Genomic DNA, 19,140 nt, shown 5'->3' with positions numbered 1-19,140 from the left:
CTTTTTTTTTGTTCCCCAGCCATAATAGTCTGCATGCCTAGCACACTTCCTCCTACCCCTCATATCCTCCTCTCATTCAATTCCATACAACAAGTTCCTTTTTTGGGTGGGGATTTGGCTGTCGGCTCACTGGAGAAGATTGCTTTGATTTTGGGGCTAGACTTGACCAGATTGAATGGAGTCGGGCCAGTGCCGTGTGTTAGGACGGGTGGGCTCGCAGCCATCATCATCATCCCGTTTGGGTTTCTCATTGTCGCCCGCAGCTCCCGGCCATTTTTGTCCCCCCCCCCCTGTCCCCCCCCCCCCCCCCCCCCTCTCTCTCCTCTCCCTTTGTCTGCCTCACGCTTCTGCTCTCAGTATCTGGCCGGTGATTGATAAGACCCGCTCCTGACAATGCTTGGCACGCGGTGCAGCATCGGTGGCCATGCTGCATTGTGCTGCTGTATTTGTGGTTTTGCGTCTGTTCAGGTTTTTTAGGCAGGAAGATGGGATGTGGTCGTGGCTCACGACGTCATTGTTTATCTACCTTTCCCACTTCCAGATGGCAGCTCAGCGTAAAGAATCCGCTTCTTGAGACACACACACACACACACACACACACACACACACACACACACACACACACAGACGCACAGACACACACACACACACTCTCTCTCTCTCTTCCCTCGTTCCTTCCCTTCCTCCGCCTCCTCCTTCCTTCCTCCATCCCTCCCTCCCTCCCTCCCGCGGCTCACTCCGGAATATGGACTTGTTGTCAGGTCCAGAACAGGCAGCGTGAGACGAGTGGGAGAGGCGGTGAGAGAGCCAGGCAGACAGACTGCGACTAGAGAGAGGGAGCCCTGGAGTGTCAGGTGCTAGTCTCCTCCGATGGTGTCTCTGTGTGGGCGTCTGCTAAGACTTTGTGTAGAAGAACGTATATGTGCTCGTGATTGTACCTAACGAGTCTGCTTGTCGTTTCGCTTCACGTGTGCCAGTGCGCATTTCGAAATGCGCACTCAGACGCATTCGTGACACTTGACACTTTTCCCCTCGACGTCGTCGAATCGTAAAAAAATCTCTTCTCTGGGCAACAATCGAGTGGGCCGGCCCGAGTCCTCTCGGCCATCCGGATTGATGGACGGTCAATTCCGGCAGCGGGAGACATAATCGCAGCGTGTCAGACTCCACCGATCCAAACTCTTATCTGTGTCTGCCCACTGCCAGCATGCTTCAAAATGACCACAGGGACATCATGCTTCTTTCTGTATTGTTTCCCCCGCGGCCCCCGAGGGGGAAATGTGTGTTTGTGTACAGAACTTTTTTGCAGGCTGCTGTGACAGACTGCACTCCGCTGGAAGAGTTCACGTTCACCTGAGGTGCACCTTCACCACAGCGCTGCTGCTTCAACCAAACTGTTTGGAAAATGCATAGACTTATGATAATGTAGTATTTTCAGACTTATGTTTTTCCATCTTTGCTCACCGGCTTTTTTTATTGGAGCTATGCAGCGTCTGAAGTGTCTGCCGATAAGCCTTTTCCGCGCGGGTCCATTTTTCCGCACGCCATTACCGAGAAGAACCATCCGAAATGTCAACGGTATCGGGTGGGATTCTGGCGTTGTACCATGGCACTTTTATTCTGGCGTTGTACCATGGCACTTTTATTCTGGCATTGTACCATGGCACTTTTATGTTTTTGTTTTTACCTACCCCATACCTTCACCTCCCGTTGCCTGCAACATCTAACCTGACACCCGTCCATCAGGTTATGCAACATCAAGTCTGATCCAGTAAGATGACTCCTCCTCCTGCTCCTGAGTCTGCGGTGCAGCCGTGGACATTGGTGAAAGCCTTCGTGTTCAGCGCATCCACTCTGCTGCTCGCCGAAGGTCTTTGAGGGGGTTATTTTTCCCACAGCGAGCTACGCTAATTGTGGCCTAATGGCGAGCTGTTACGGGCGCAGAGTGGTAAAAAGCAGTGGGCTGGCGAAGCCGCTCCCGTGCGGGGCTGATTAGGCTGTCTCGTTAATGCACCCTCCTCAGATACAAATGGAGGGTGGTTATTGCATCAGGAGAGACAGTCAGCCTGTCAGAATCACCCTCTCTCACAGATAAGGGAGAGCGATAAAGACTGAGGGAATATATTCCGGAGAGCCAATTTTCACTAAGGGGATAGAAGCATGGCAGTTGCAATTATGAAATATAGCTTTCTGTTTCGACGATGACCTTTTTCTCCACAGCCTATATATAGCCCAGTGTAAACGCTTTGGAGTATAGTGTCGTATACATAGGTGGCCTATGGATTCCTACAGAGAATACTAGCAGAGAGGACCGTTCCTAATGAAAGATTGTAAACTTGCTGGCACTACCTTGAGCAAAAATGGTACAAATGACAACTGAGGACTCTGTTGAAAGAACTTCAACATGATGCTTTTTCCCAAGCGGTTGTCCTTATGCGGACATTAGTCACTCCGAGCTCCTATACTGGGTTATGGGTGTGGTGCGTGCGTGCACTGCACTGCACGCTTACGTGTGTCGAGTGGACTCGCACAGAAGAACCATTCTCATGTGGGTTCCTTCTCATCCACCATAATTAATCACCAGAGGAATATATGCTGGTTTTGGACCAAGTCTCCTCTCCAAAAAACATCTCCTTCAGCAGAACCTTCACTGCGGGTCACGCATGCGAGTCCAGAGAAGCTCAGCCTCGGCACCGCTGCCAAACAACACCCACGTTCGCTGCAAACGGCGCTCGCATCCGTCTGGATAGGTACTCAGAGCCAACAGCTGTGTGGGCCCAGGCCCGGGAAAGAGCTCTCCCGGGTCAGGAACCCGAGGAGCTCCTTCACGACCTGCAAATATAAGAAACAGACACAGCGGCGGAATGGCAAAGGCTGCTCTCGGAAAACGCGGAAAGCAGAAAAACGCATCTGACCGAGCACGCACAGGAACCCCAGTTTGAATTTATGCATATTTAAAGGAACACTCCGCCCATTTTCAACCAGCTTTGTATCATTAGAACATCAGTAGTATATGAGAAAACTGTAAACTGTCATTTAACTTGACAGTTATTGAGTGTTAAAGTGTGGACCAGTGACATCACTGGTCCACACTAACTCAAATTAATAACTCATTAACTCAAATCAACTCTCAATAACTGTCAAACTATTCATCATTCATCTAGTTTGACAGTTATTGAGAGTTGATTTGAGTTAATGAGTTATTAATTTGAGTTAGTGTGGACCAGTGATGTCACTGGTCCACACTTTAACACTCAATAACTGTCAAATTAAATGACAGACTTCAAAACAGTTTACAGTTTTCTGATATACTACTGATGTTCTAATGATACAAAGCTGGTTGAAAATGGGCGGAGTGTTCCTTTAAGCACTTGCAAACAATTACTACCTAATATATACACACATATGTTTCATAACGTTTTCATATGCATGTGCACTCAGAGTCCCTCTACTCTACTGGCTGCTGCTCGAGTCAAGTGTTCCCACATCCCGTGGTCTGCTTTGTGCCAGGCAGGCAGCAGTTCCATCAGTATGCCCCTAAATATACATAAGCTCCAGCATAGCTCTCCTTCCCTCTCCTTTCTCTCTGTAGCGTATTATTCACACACACCATTTTCTCGCCCCCGGCAGTCGGTGAGGGGAAGCCCCCTGTGGTGCCCGATGTAGCGCCATGCCCGACTCTCCACTCTCCTATTATCGTGATTGCCTGAAAAAAGTGGCGGCGGGGATGGCGGAGTCCATTCACTCTGCCAGACAGCTCCATAAAAGGGCCAGCCGACGGGTTCCCAGTGGGGCCCTCATCAGTGGCAGAGAGAGCAGCGAAGCGCCTCTGGACTCTGCGCTCTCTGAAGTAACGGTGACAATAGCTCTCCTGCCGATACAAGGAGGCGACGAGAGCCGCGGGGAGGAGAGGCGGGGAAAAACAAGATGGCCGCCGCCGAGCGATCTGTTGAACGCCGCCTCGTAGGGGAGGTCATCCAGGACGTAATGAGGTGAAGCGCCGTCGTCGAGCGATAGCTGTCAATCAGCGGAGACGTCGTTGTTGCTGCTGTGACGAGCGCCCGGTGTGAGTGGAGAGAGGACATGCATCACTGGGCATCTGGGCTGAATTTGGGTCACCTTTAGCCTTCTTCTCCCACTCCTCCTCCGGTCGTCTCCTTCTGTCCTCCACCATCTCCAACCCCACCCCCCCTGTTCACCGAGGCTTAGCAGAGTAATACTAACACCCATGGACCATTTCCCAACCATAATCCAACATCTGTCTTTGCACACGTCTCTTGACGTTGACGTTAAAACCTTCGTTTTCTTCTTCTCCTCCTCCACAACCTTCTCCCGAACCCCGCCCCCCCCCGGTAGTCGTCACAGCCGCTGAACGATTTCCTCTCACTGGGCGGCGCCTCCTCCTCACCGTGGCAGTGTCAAACGAGGCTCCTATTTAAGCTCATTAAATGTTTCCAAGAGAATAGGAAATCAATGGTGCATACCGGACCCGGCGGTGCCGCGCTAGAACTTTTCTCTTAATTTAATCCCCCCTCCTCCCCTCCTCCCCCCCTCCCCCTTATCTGTTTGCTCATCTCTCTCTTTGTCTGTCTCATCATTCTCGCTGGGTTCCTTCTCGCTGTCGCTCTCCTGTAAGCGATGGCTGGGCGGTTGGAAACGCTTGCCTTCAGAAGCCATTTGGGTTCTCTCGTTTCGTGACAGACAGGCACCGTGGTGCGAGGCTGTCCAGACTTTTCAGCGTTGTTTAACACTCACCGCACGGGCCAGCACAATCGACTTTAAAGTTCTGCACACAGTGTGACCTCAGCCCCCTCACAGTTTCTGCTTTTGTTTTTTTTCGGGCCGTGCTGTTAGGGGAACAGGCTTCACCCAGAACAGAATGTTGGACGTCGGAGAACATTCGGAGGGAGGTAGCAATGTAGCACGGCCATGTTTTGGCTTGAGAGGGAAGGATTGTGTGCCTCCAGGCCCCAGTTTCAAGATATTCCTAACTTGTGCTTCCTCTCTCTCTCTCTCTCTCTCTCTCTCTCTCTCTCTGTCTTTCACTCTCCCTGTCTTCCTCTTGTTTTTGCCCGGTCGTCTCTGTCTCTCTGTCTCGCTCGTCTGGAGCGTGTGTGTGAGACATTCTGCTGTGTGTGTGTGTGTGTGTGTGTGTGTGCGTGTGTGTCTGTCTGTGTGTGTGTGTGTGCCCATGTCTGGCAGGGCTTTGTGCTGTTGGAGACCATGCCTGGGGGCTGGGCCCACACCTTCTCTGGAGCTGCTGTAATTGCTCTTTTGGGGCCGTGTCTCTGGCTCCAGGAGCCTGTCTCCATCACTCTCACTCCGTCTTCTCCCTCACTCCTTTGGCCTCTGTCTCCCTCCCTCCCTCTCTCTCTCTCTCTCGCTCTCTCTCTCTCTCTCTCTCTCTCTCTCTCTCTCTCGCCCTCTCTCCCTCTCTCTCGCTCTCTCTCTCTCACTCTCGCTCTCTCTCTCTCTCTCTCTCTCTCGCCCTCAGCCCCGACCCCCTCCCTCTCTTCTCTCACTCTATCTCCCTGCATGGCTCATTATGGCCGATCCCCACCTGCCCAATCTGGGAATTCTTTCCACACACGCACACACACACACACACACACACGCACACACGCACACGCACACGCACACACACACGCACACACGCACACAATCGCACATCGCACACGCACACACACCCAGCCACTCAGCACTTTTGAGAGCCGCCCGTCGCTCGGCTGGTCTGTGTTGCTATCTGCTGTAAAACAGCTTTGCTATAGTGCTGTTTGGCCAAGGAATGGAAACAATGCCGCCTTCACGGTTTTTTCCCCCCCTCTGACCGCCACAAACAGACTGTTTCCCATCTCTGTTCTGGCTGTCAGGAGCACCATTTTTTTCTCTCAATAGAACTCCAGCCTTTCAACCCTGTGTACACAGGCCTTGGCTTGGCTGCAGGCTCCTAGCCTTTTCCATCCAAGCCTCTCACCCACCCGGCCTGGCCCCGGCCTGGCCTGGCCTGGCCTGGCCTGGCCCCGGCCTGGCCCATTCCCAGTCTAGCGGGCTGCATGGAAGGGTAATGGATGTGGCGGGTTGCGTCTGCTCAGCGGCAGGGCACTATCAGAGGAGTTATCTAAGGGCCTGAGTGGCCCCGTGATGAATGGCTGGGAGCGGTGTGCCTCCACACCGATCAATACTCCACTAGCACCCAGATGAGCTAGGTGCTCCCACTCCCCCCTCCCCCCTCACCCCCCCATCCTCACCCCCTCCTAACATATATCTCCCTCTCATAATCTCTTACTGTGTTTGTGAACTTTTCCCTTCAATCCATAGCCTGAATTGGACCATTGATCTTTTATCCCGGGCTTGCTTTTAAATAAGGCAGTATCTCCTCTGCAGCCGAGCACACGAGGCGTTCTGACAGCAGCACAGCGCGCAGACACTACTTCAGCCTGATCGAAGGGCCGTAATCGGAGAGGGAGTGGAGAGAATGAGGGAGAGTGACTGTGAAACTGCTACCCGGGCCGCACTCTGGAGAGATAGGGATGTCACAATACTAGAATTTCTACTTCGATACCGATATCCAGGAAAATATCGATACTCGATACCATTTTCGATACCATGCGGCGGTATGACAACAACACATCAAGAGGCTTAAAAAATAAATAAAGACAGATAGACGGACAGATGCATGCTTCTCCATAATCTAGGCCCGATAAAACTCATTACAAACTTTGACCTGACACAGCAGATTACACCTGCTCTAGTCATCAGCCTATCAGAACACAGCAGATTACACCTGCTCTAGTCATCAGCCTATCATAACACAGCAGATTACACCTGCTCTAGTCATCAGCCTATCATAACACAGCAGATTACACTTGCTCTAGTCATCATGAGTTTTCAGTTGCAAATGAGTATTGTATCCATTTAAAATTTTTAGTATTGACTTTTATCGATACTACCGATACTTTTGACAACCCTAGGAGAGAGTGCCGCGCCGCTGAGGGTACCGTCGCAAGGCTGATGCAAGCCCAGCTCCCGTGTGGATACGCACGCTCGAGATGCAGGCGCGCACACACACACACACGCATGCACGCACGCACGCACACCCACACACACACCCACCCCACAGTTTGGCTGTCAGGCCTCATTGAATGCAACAACATCATGTCTCAAAGCACTTGAAACAGCCCCGCCCACTCTGTCTGTACTGAAATTGGATGTGTTTATCCTCTCTCTCCTCTGTTTTATTGTTTTGCACAAATAATACGCAAGGTCTCTCCAGACCACCAAAGCCAACCGCGCCACGTACATCTGTCATTTCTACCGCAGAACAATAACGGACGGGCCGCCGTAGCCTATCTACCGTAGTAGGTGTTGGTCTTTGATCTGATTCTAGCCGCGCTCTGCCGGTGAGGGATTTATGATGAAAAGAGCCGACTGGAAATCTCTCTCTCTCCCCTCCAGGGACCTCGGCTAGTCTGTCTCTTCCTCTTCCCTCCCCCCCCTCATCTCTCACCTCTCCCCCCCCCCCCCCTTGGTTCCTCCCTTCTCTCTCTCTCCCTCTCGCTCTGATCTTCCCTCTGATCTGCTGTTGTCTCTTAACGTGTCACAAAGAGCATTCTTCTCTGCCAGCTAATTGCGTGGCTGCCGGCCACGACTACACCTGTTGCCGTCAGTGCAGCGGTGTTGGGAGAGGAGGCGGAGCTTTGCCCTCTGGCCTCCCTGCCCCTCCCCCCTCCCCGCTGGGGGTCTAAACCCACAGCAGGGGGTTTAGAGCTGGAAGATTGGTGTCGATTGGTGTGTGTGTGTGTGTGTGTGTGTGTGTGTGCGCGTGCGTGCACGTCCGTGTCTTATCTGTGTGTGTGGATGTTCTCACAGATCATCATGTTTAACTGTGACCTTGTGCTTCACCCCGTGTGTGTGTGTGTGTGTGTGTGTGACACGTGTGTGTGTGTGTGTGTGTGTGTGTGTGTGTGACACGTGTGTGTGTGTGTGTGTGTGTGTGTGTGTGACACGTGTGTGTGTGAGACGTGTGTGTGTGTGTGTGTCTCAAACCTGCCCAGCACTGACGGTTTGCTTTTTCTCATCATCCCCTCCCCCCTCCCCCCCCTCCCCCCCCCCCCCCCCCCCTCCCCCCCCTCCTCACCTCAGAGCCCAGGCCCTTAATGAAGCTGGGGGTCAGCGGCAGCGTGCGGCTAATTGGCCAAGTTTGCCCGGGGCTGCGCCTGCTGCCTGTGATTGAAGTGACCGGCGTGGGCCCTCTGTGCAGCGGCCACCACCGCCACCACCACCACCACCGCCGCCCCCTGCTCTGTTCCACTCCAGCAGCCAAGACGCTCGCAGCACCCTGACGCCTGCCTCCCCCTAGTGAGTACAGCACAGCGATAGAGGTCACATTCCCTCTCTCTCACGCGCCGCACTTATCAATCTGTCTCCACGCTTTGCTCTGTTCTGCTGCTGTTTCTGCACTCAGCCTCCCCACATTACTATTCCAAGCTGTGTGTGTATTATTTTTGCATCACCTGTTTTGCATATTCTTTCTCCCACATTTCTTCTCCTGATTGACTTGTGTCTCTCTTGTGCTTCATTGGCTTGTTTTTTTCTGCTCTCGCTCTCTCTCTCTCTCTCTCTCTCTCTCTCTCCTGTTCCATTTTCTTTTATTCCTAGACTTTCATTCTCACACTTGCAACTACCATTCTCTCACTTTCCTTGGCTTGTACCACCCTCACACACACTTGCCACGGGTGCAATTTGGCCAATTACCACAGTCCCCTACTGGCCAGCAGCCAGGAAAAACCAACTACCAGCCCTGTTTTTCTCACGATGGGGGCCCAACAGTCCCCAGCCCAGTTCAAGCTACATCACACTGTTCTAGGTTAACAGGAGGGGAGGGGGGGGGGTTGGAAGGAGACGCGGGAGCGGAGGAGTTGCCTTTTTAATTAATGGGGCTCCCACTTTCTACTCGTTAAGGCAGTTCTGGCTGCCATTGTTTGGCTGTCACAACTGCAGGCGATACTGAGCTCTGAGGGCAAAGACTGAGTAGCTGGGGAGTACAGAGTGGTGGAGGGAAGGGAGCGGGCGGTGGCTCTGCTACCCAGCAGATGGATGACCCGTCTCACCTGGGAGAAGGTTCAGCGTCCTGCTGCCTCCCCAGTGCCACGCTACAGCACCAATAAGCACAGGTTTTGTTACTGCGCTCGTTGCACCGGGAACATTGTCGGCCAGTGAGTCCTCAAGATGCTGTGTGCCTGAAAACAATGGTCCAATTATAAGTCAAGTCTTGACCTACTAGTCAGCCTAACAGACAGGTATATTGTGTCAAAACTTTATTTAGTCAGCCTAACAGACAGGTATATTGTGTCAAAACTTTATTTAGTCGGGTTAACAGACAGGTATATTGTGTCAAAACTTTATTTAGTCAGGTTAACAGATGGGTATATTGTGTCAAAACTTTATTTAGTCAGCCTAACAGACAGGTATATTGTGTCAAACCTTTATTTAGTCAGCCTAACAGACAGGTATATTGTGTCAAAACTTTATTTAGTCGGGTTAACAGACGGGTATATTGTGTCAAAACTTTATTTAGTCGGGTTAACAGACGGATATATTGTGTCAAAACTTTATTTAGTCAGGTTAACAGACAGGTATATTGTGTCAAAATTTTATTTAGTCAGGTTGACAGGTATATTGTGTCAAAACTTTATTTAGTCAGGTTAACAGACAGGTATATTGTGTCAAAACTTTATTTAGTCAGGGTAACAGACGGATATATTGTGTCAAAACTTTATTTAGTCAGGTTAACAGACGGGTATATTGTGTCAAAACTTTATTTAGTCAGGTTAACAGACAGGTATATTGTGTCAAAACTTTATTTAGTCAGGTTAACAGACGGGTATATTGTGTCAAAACTTTATTTAGTCAGGTTAACAGACAGGTATATTGTGTCAAAACTTTATTTAGTCGCGTTAACAGACGGGTATATTGTGTCAAAACTTTATTTAGTCAGGTTAACAGACAGGTATATTGTGTCAAAATTTTATTTAGTCAGGTTGACAGGTATATTGTGTCAAAACTTTATTTAGTCAGGTTAACAGACGGGTATATTGTGTCAAAACTTTATTTAGTCAGGTTAACAGACAGGTATATTGTGTCAAAACTTTATTTAGTCAGGTTAACAGACAGGTATATTGTGTCAAAACTTTATTTAGTCAGGTTAACAGACGGGTATATTGTGTCAACTTTATTTAGTCAGGTTAACAGACAGGTATATTGTGTCAACACTTTATTTAGTCAGGTTAACAGATGGGTATATTGTGTCAAAACTTTATTTAGTCAGGTTAACAGACAGGTATATTGTGTCAAAACTTTATTTAGTCAGGTTAACAGACGGGTATATTGTGTCAAAACTTTATTTAGTCAGGTTAACACAGACAGGTATATTGTGTCAAAACTTTATTTAGTCAGGTTAACACAGACAGGTATATTGTGTCAAAACTTTATTTGCAGACCAATAAAGTTTCCAGGGTTGTTTAAAGAGGGCTGCAAATCATTAAACCGGCACTGAAGCTCATTAAGTGAAAATTCCCCGGCAATTACCCTCGCCTATTGTAGTTTCATACAGACAGCTGTTACGACTCTGTCTGTGTGCACAGTTCACTCAACAGCCGAGTGGAAAAAACTACAGTTCCCACGACTCACTCTGTCACTGTCAATATGTCATTGAAGTAAATGATGTGTTTGGGTTTACCCACTGTTCAGCTCTCCCTCTTGGTCTGCGAGCGTTTTCTGGAGTGCACTTTGAGCTTCAAAGCTGCGCAGCCGCGTGACGTGCTCGTTTCTTAGTGGGACGTACCGGTCCATCTGTGGAGGGCTTAGCCTGCCAGACGGCAGCTCCTTTGCTCAATCTACTTCTCCATAATCAGCTGTTTGCTCAGGTCAGATCTCTTGTGCTCCACTTTCCACCATCAAACATCTCCTCCAGTCCCACTTGCCTGCTGGTGTTAAATACACAGACAGTACGGCTCGTGTGTGTGTGTGTAATGTAGGCTGCTCCGCAGGTGACTGCTCAGCCTGTGCTGATTTCACAGAGGCGTGGAGAACTTTGGTGGAGAGCTGCTCTGCTGAAAATGCTCCGGCTACATTTTGTGACCCAAAACACAGCGCATTAAAAATTCAAATGCTTATTTTTGTCTTTTTGTTCGTTTTTTGCCATGCCACCGGGCTGCTATAAACTTTCGTTCCAAGGCCAGCAGTAAACAAACGGTAGCATATTTTCATTTTGTTTGAACAGTAACAGTTTTGTCATACAAATTCCCCAGTTACTGAATGGGCTGCACAAGATGTTTTGTGCAAGTGAAGTGAAGTTGCATTGTTCAAAAACTACCTAAGTACAGTAGTCCACACACACACATCCAGTTAAGGTGGACTGTAAGTAGACTGTAAGTTAACAAACAGTTCAGTTTGTCAGGTGCATGCAACTATGACATGACTTTATGAAAGTTGTTGGTCTGTCTACTTGACAATGTTTGGTTAAAATGGTTGAAGTCAGATGTACAGACTGGAAAATTGTTCTTATATAAACCAGATGTTGACAAAGTTTTCCTTTGGGGACATCATTTGCAGTTAAAAAAGTAAGAATTCGCAATATATCGAAATATCGCAATATTCAATATATCGCAATATTCAATATATCGCAATATCGGCAATATCGCAAAACTATCGTATCGTGACTCAAGTATCGTTTTAGTATCGTATCGTGGGCATCTGGTGATTCCCACCCCTAGTGTTTTTCCTTTTCTTATGTCCCCCGCCCCCCCCAACACGTCCGTGTCTCACATCCCAGTAGACGGTGTACATGTCATGGTAATGACATGCTCTCTGGTATCCACAAGGATTACCAGGTGTCGATCATCTCTCCCGTGGGGCTTTTGCCTTGGCAGAACCCCCGAGCAGAGGGCTGCTTGGGGATGAATGAATTAAGATGCTCAAGAGCCAACCAAAACTACTGGTTATCAACGTCTTCTTCGTTTTGAGACTGTGTGTGTGTGTGTGTGTGTGTGTGTGGGGGGGGGGGGGTATTGTGATGTATACTTACATTTGTTTTCCCTTGGCGGACGGTGACCTTTGCGTTATCGTGTTGTGTTCACATAACACATGGCGTCGATGTCACTTATTATGACATTTAGTTATTTAGTATTTTTGTCAAAGCTCTGTAATTGTCAACACAGTTTGGCACCCCTATTCCTGTGTGAAAGACACACAAGAGATATAGCTCCAAGACGTTGTTATGTTGAGTGCTCTAAAAGACATATTCACACCTTTGATACTTCATTAATATTCCAAAAGAATTCCAAAAGGGAATGTGAAGTCATTAAAAAAAAAGAAGCTCCACGTGTGTTTTGCTGATGGCGATACCCTCACCATGACACTTTTGAAGCTGGTTCAGGTTAATCAAGCGAGGAGAAAACCTGTCCGACATCAAAAGTCCTCTTTATGAAAATGGCTTGGAATTTTAAGTATGCATCCCCAAAGATGAGAGTGAATAATTGGTTTGTCACACTAAATCAAAGTGATTATACTCCATTAAACGCTTGTGATCTATGGAGAAAGTAGGTTTGTTAGTGACGGTGTGGCCCAAGCATTCTGATTCAGTGAAGTCAAAGTGGGCGGAAACGACTTCACATCTTGGACTGGGAAAAACTCCTGGTCCTCTTTGTGTTTGTGTTTCAGTTGGAGGCATTTGTGTTTTAGTTTCCTCTGCGGTGATACATGTTTAATTCAATTTCCCAGGCATCAAAAATTCATATTATTCACCAAACCAAGGTATTACAATGCCGGCGGCGGCGGCTAACACATTCAAAACGTGTAAAGCCGGTGACAAGTGGTGCTGTTCCCGTCTAGCTGGCAGATGATAAGCTCAATCGGCGAACAGGGCTATGCACACAGAGATACGATCTTCTACACCAGCCTGCCGTTTTGATTTTGCTCAGCGAACACACGGCAAATGCCAGGTCCTCCTCGAGGTACCAAAATAACTTACAACACCTTGTTTCTTCCCTTATCATCACCCCCTCCTCCTCCTCCTCCACCACCGACTTCCCTCCAAACTCAACATGATGCTGCAGCCCTCCAGTACTCCATCACCCCCCGTGAAGATCCAAGCTGTCGAGGCCGACTGGGCCGCGTCTCTCTTGCCAGGGCACGGTTGGAACGGATCCGGGCCTACGGGCCACATACACCCGCTCCACTCCCACCGCCCCGTGCAAACGAGACCTGCCCCGCGCGCGCGCGACTGTCATCTAAATGCTAAGCGCTTTGCAATTTCTCTTTTCCCCCTACAGACTTTCATGGGTTTTATTAGCGAGAGAGCGCGGCTCGTCCTCCACACGAGCGATGGCCTTTTACATGCTTTGATGCTCGTCAAGTACGATGGAGCCACGGTCTGCCGGGCTGCTTTTGTGATTCAGTGAATGCGTGTTGTTGAATCATCGACGGAGAACAGGGTCTTTGTGCTGCAGATCAACGAGGGAGATGTTTATAAAAGAAAATCTGTAGAGAGCCAGATAGACATCCACTTTGTTTGTTTCCCGATGTGAGGAGGTCGTGTGTGTGTGTGTGTGTGTGTGTGTGTGTGTGGAAGCGGTTACGTGAGAATAGCCAGCTCGAGCCTGTTCCAGCGAGCACAGAAAACACAGAGTCTAAAAATACGTGGAATCAGATCGGTATGCAGTTTTGGTAGTGGGGGCGGGTGCTCAGTCAGTAGCTTGCTCGCTAGGATCTGTGTAACGGTCGTTCCTTGTAAGGAGATCGAGGCAGCACAGGGGTCATGACATATTTGTTCCCAGGCAACAAAGTGTTGTATCGGTTATCTTTCAGATGATGGGCGCGCGACACAAGGCCTTCGCTGTGCCGCTGTGACTCGATCGGCCATCTGCGAACCCCGGGAGGCTGAGGAATGTGACCGTCAGGCTTTATGGGAAGAACGTAAGAGCTAAACAGAGCCAGGCCTCCTCCACTTTTAAGGGGGGGGGGAGAGAGAGAGACGCGCGTTGAGAGACGGACTCCAGATGAGCCTCTCAAACAGTTTCGTGTCAAATCCACAGACGTACAAATCTCCGCCACGATCTGCCAAGTTTTCGGCAGGAGCCAGTGGAGCAGGAATAGCGAGATTTCACGCCCCCGCCCCCCCGGCCCCTCGCTCCCCTCCTCGCAGCCGTCATTTTGGATGCCGCCTGGCAGCAGAGAATGATGGGAAACATCTGTGAGAGTGTGTGTGTGTGTGTGTGTGTGTGTGTGTGTGTGTGTGTGTGTGTGTGTGTGTGTGTGTGTGTGTGTGTGTCTGTGTGTGTGTGTGTGTGTGAGTGTGGGTGAGTAAACTCAAGCAGATAGAGATTGTATTTATTTCATTATTTTAAGGCATCTTTTACCTTGGCAGCAGACGAGTCAATTACCCTCAAAACGTATCTCACGGCGGAACGGATGAAATATGAATGAAGATATATAGCATGCAAACCGTTTTACTGCTTTAACAAAAGCGCCACGGCCCGATGTTTTCGAATCGATTCTGCTCTTCCGCTGGCAGTTAAATGAGCAGCAGCAGCAGCAGCAGCAGCAGCGAGATGATAATGCACTTCCTTGTCAGCCAAATTACTTCCTGTGGCTGGCAAGCAGGAAGTAAAGTCGGCCCCCCCCTATCGGCTTCATTTCCTACTTTTTCCGCCGTTTTCTTTCGCTGCGATGACAATGTTGTGTTGTGCCTGCTGAGGAGGACACAGTCTGTGTACGAGACAGAAGAAGAAGAAGAAGAAGACTCCCAGGAAGAGTGATTCAGCTCTCTGTGGTACTGTGCAGCTGCCACAGATGCGTTTGCTTAGAGTCACTGAAGTCTGTTTTTATTTGGGGGGTCTGGGGCAATATAAATAAGGAAACGGAGCCAGTAATTGGTGGTTCTTGGTAATTAGGACCAAGCTGTCAGCTAGCGAAGTCGCCTCAGTCTGATGGCGCTGCTGCAGCAAAGCCAGTAATTACTATTATCTGTGGGGGTTGTTGACACAACAATAATCCCATTCTTAGCCGGCATAGCGGGATTTCTGTTGACTGTCCTCATTTTTAAGAGACAATCAGCCCGCTATTGCCAAAGACTTATCTGTTAGCGTTTGTTTTAATATCCGTCGAGAAAGCCGACAGCCAAGCGCGATCGCTGCGCACGGGAAGAGGCGGACCCCCGGCCCCCTTGCATTTTCTGCTCGGTGACTCCGAGAGGAGCTTGTCCATATTTTCATTAGTCAAACAGTTTGACTTTCCCCCTGCGAGCGCTCTGTGACGCCCCGACCATAAACAGCATTATCACGCATCTCGGCGGGCGTTCTAATACCCCCGTAATCCTGTCATTTCATTCATGGGTACCTCCAGGCGTCTGCCGGACCTGGAGCGTATCTGCCCCGCCTGTCTCTGCTCCTCTGTGTGAGAGATTGGTTTCCCCCAACTCCCCTCCTGCACCATCTTGCCGCACGCACGCACGCACACGTACACGCACACATACGCACGCACACATACACACGCACATACGCACATACGCACACGCACACATACACACGCACACGTACACACGCACACACATACGCACGTGCACACACACACACACACACACACACACACTCATTCACGCCCAAGCGTTCGCTCATCTCATGTCAGAGCCACATAGTGTAAATGCGGCCGGCCCAGACCAGATGATGTATAGGGTACAGGGGACAATGGCGCCCGTATACTCTATAAGGGATGATCCCCGGTAGCGGATAATAACCTGCCCTTGCCGGAGTGAAATCCCGTTCATCTGGCACAAGACTTACAAGCACAGCGTTTGCCCTCCGTGAGACGTCGACGACGACGACGGTGTAACGGTCTCAAAAACACAGAGGTGACATTTCTACTTCCTGGTGTCGTGCGACGGCGATGAACCGACGACGGGAGACTTGCTGCCAGATTTGATTCAAGGTGGTGTCGAATGTCAATATTGGGTGGAGTAGTAGCAGCAGGGGGGGGGCGTGCAGTTTTGGGCTAGCGCGAGGAGGGGTAAGAAAATGGTTGACTACTTCCTGTTTTCAACCCAGGCACACAAACGCGTAAATTGCATCGGCTCTGAATTAAACATGTGGCACCTCGTCGCCCCGGGCTTGATGGACATTCAAACATATTGCAAGCCGGAGAAAATGGCTTTTTAAGTAGGCTATTTATGGGGAAGATATTGTATTCATTTGATTATAATAAAACATCCATTACGTTGTGAGCGAACGGCGTGGGGAGGTGGGCCTGGCAGGCTGCAGCTCAAGGTAATAACAACTGTGCGTCTGCTCTCAATGAGCCAAGGAAGAGGATGGGTTGCTCTCTCGATATTAGTTTCTGTTGTGTAGGGGCGGCGCGCAGATCCCGCCGATACGGTTCGCGCGGAGTAATAAAGAAATATATCTGTTTTTATTGTGCCTGGGCGACAGAGTTATGTTTAGAGCCAGTATAAAGAGCTGGGACACGGCGTAAAATGATATTATGGCCCATTAGGTGGGGGCCCCAGCTAACCGTCGCTAGCGGTAACCGAGGAGTCGGGGTAATGGGGCCGCGGCGTATTGTCTGCGATCTGCTCTTTCACTTCTCGCTGATTGAATCGTCCACATCGCCGGCACTCCGTCTCCCGGGGAACCAGAGGAGGAGGAGAGGTGATTTTGGCTGGAGACATCACTCCGTCAAACCTGGGAGATAAGCTATATAGCCGTTTCAATTTGCCGAAATGGAAACCATTTCGTTCTGTGCGGCTCTGCGAGAGGAGGCGGGGGCCTATTGCTCTTGCAGATAAACAACAATCAACGTTGTCTACTTTAGTTGTATTTCTGACTCTGTAGTACAGACTGAAGTGGTGTGGGTCTGGTTCCTGACTGTACAGACTGAAGTGGTGTGGGTCTGGTTTCTGACTCTGTACAGACTGAAGTGGTGTGGCTATGGTTTCTGACTCTGTACAGACTGAAGTGGTGTGGGTCTGGTTTCTGACTGTACAGACTGAAGTGGTGTGGGTCTGGTTTCTGACTCTGTGCAGACTGAAGTGGTGTGGGTCTGGTTCCTGACTGTACAGACTGAAGTGGTGTGGGTCTGGTTTCTGACTCTGTACAGACTGAAGTGGTGTGGGTCTGGTTCCTGACTGACTGTACAGACTGAAGTGGTGTGGGTCTGGTTCCTGACTGACTGTACAGACTGAAGTGGTGTGGGTCTGGTTTCTGACTCTGTGCAGACTGAAGTGGTTTGGCTCTGGTTTCTGACTCTGTACAGACTGAAGTGTTGTGGCTCTGGTTTCTGACTCTATACAGACTGAAGTGGTTTGCATCTGGTTTCTGACTCTGTGCAGACTGAAGTGGTTTGGGTCTGGTTTGGCTGCTGTCCAGCTGTGAGCGATGCTCTCAGGGTCACCTGTCTGCTGACCTTAGCTCGGTCCGTATCTCGATCTCTGCGGTCTCGATCTCCAGAGACCTGCTCCTCGGCTCCCCTAGTGGATATCAATGGCGGGGAGGAGGCGGATCAAATGAAGTCCCTGCTCCGTCTGGCAGAACCTTTAAGTGCCCTCCCCCAGGAACCACTCCTGCTTGGGCTGCAGAGGGTGGGGAAGCAATCAGTGGGCATACTGAGCTGCTCAGGAGTCTCATATGGGGGGGGGGGCTCTTCATCACTGCTCATCTTCATCCCCTATAGTCAGCCTCCACCTCTACTTGTGTTTTGCATGGGCGAGGTGTTGTGTGTTGTGTGTGTGTGTGTGTGTGTTGTGTGTGTGTGTGTGTGTGTGTGTGTGTGTGTGTGTCTGTGTGTGTGTGCGTGTGTGTGTGTGTGTGTGTGTGTGTGTGTGTGTGTGTGTGTGTGTGTCTGTGTGTGGACTGCAGCAGCAGAGTTGTTCTGCTCTCCTGGCCAGCCAGCATGGGGCTCGACAAGTAATATGAAACAAGCAGGCGAGGAATCCCAGGCATTCTGAATGGAACCAGATGTGTGTTTCTGCTCCACTCTGTCTCGTGTGTGTGTGTGTGTGTGTGTGTGTGTTCCAATGACCTTTACACTCAAGACACAGAGATATGCATGTATGCATGCACACAGACAGACACACACGCATGCACGCACACACACACACACACACACACACACACACACACACACACACACACACACACACACACACACACACACACACACACACGCACACACATGCATACACACACAGGCTATCTCCAGGCTTTCGTAACCTGATATGATGATAAGCCAGATGAACCATTTCACCAGAAAAGACCACTGCAGGCCTGTTGATGTTTGCATAACAAGCTCTCTCCCCAGCTAATGCTAATGCTAATGCTAATGCTAATGCTAACGCTAATGCTTTTACATGCATTGACCCTCAGGCCAGCAAGAAATGCACATCTGCATTAGAGACCGTTCGTCACGTCTGAGGGGCCTAACCTCCCTCTTGCGCACTTGGGTGTTTTTCCTTTGCATTCCCGTACATTTTAACCAATGAGCGAGCGACTTAAGACCCTATAAAGTGGAAAAATAGCGGTTCACTTCCCCAGCTGCTTTCAGGAATTACAGACCCATTGCGTAAGTGGCGACCCCGGGGCCGTGGATAAAGCGCTTAGATGGTCCTGCCAGCAACACAAAAGCTTTTTGAAATCTATTCCACGCCCTACCACGGTTTCTCCTCCTCCTCCTCCTCCTCCTCCTCCTCGGCTCTCTGCTCCACCATCAAAGCGAGTGGTGTTTGCTGGCAGGAATGTGTGAGTGAGCGAGCGAGTGCGCGCGCGCTTGTTGCCTGAACATGTTGGGCCTGAACATGTTGGGCCTGAACATGTTGGGCCTGAACATGTTGGGCCTGAACATGTTGGGCCTGTATCTGTATCGGCCATCATCAGACACAGGAAATGACCAGCCGGTCTCTTTGAAGTCCCAGCAGACTTTTTCCATTATTCCTATTATCTCCAGAGACACCAGGCGACAGATCCACCCCCCCCCCCCCCACACACACACACACACACACTAAATGGGCTACATGCACAATTCCACTACTTCCTGAAATTAGTACAGCTTCTTTATTTCCTGTCATCACTATTGGATGAACTGATTAATGTCAGG

General features: G+C 49.8%; 1 protein-coding gene across 1 annotated transcript in view; it reads left to right on the top strand.

Annotated features, from left to right (window-relative positions):
• Positions 1-19,140, top strand: part of LOC310800527 (plexin-B2-like) — a 173,234-nt gene that overhangs the window by 26,362 nt on the left and 127,732 nt on the right. Inside the window, exon 2 of the mRNA XM_083663138.1 lies at positions 8,143-8,358. The gene's annotated coding sequence lies outside the window, so the exon portion shown is untranslated. The remainder of the gene's footprint in view (positions 1-8,142; positions 8,359-19,140) is intronic.

Source organism: Poromitra crassiceps (assembly GCF_964638095.1).
Source record: "Poromitra crassiceps genome assembly, chromosome: 30".
Taxonomy (NCBI): domain Eukaryota; kingdom Metazoa; phylum Chordata; class Actinopteri; order Beryciformes; family Melamphaidae; genus Poromitra; species Poromitra crassiceps.
This window is presented reverse-complemented; position numbering and strand designations above follow the sequence as displayed.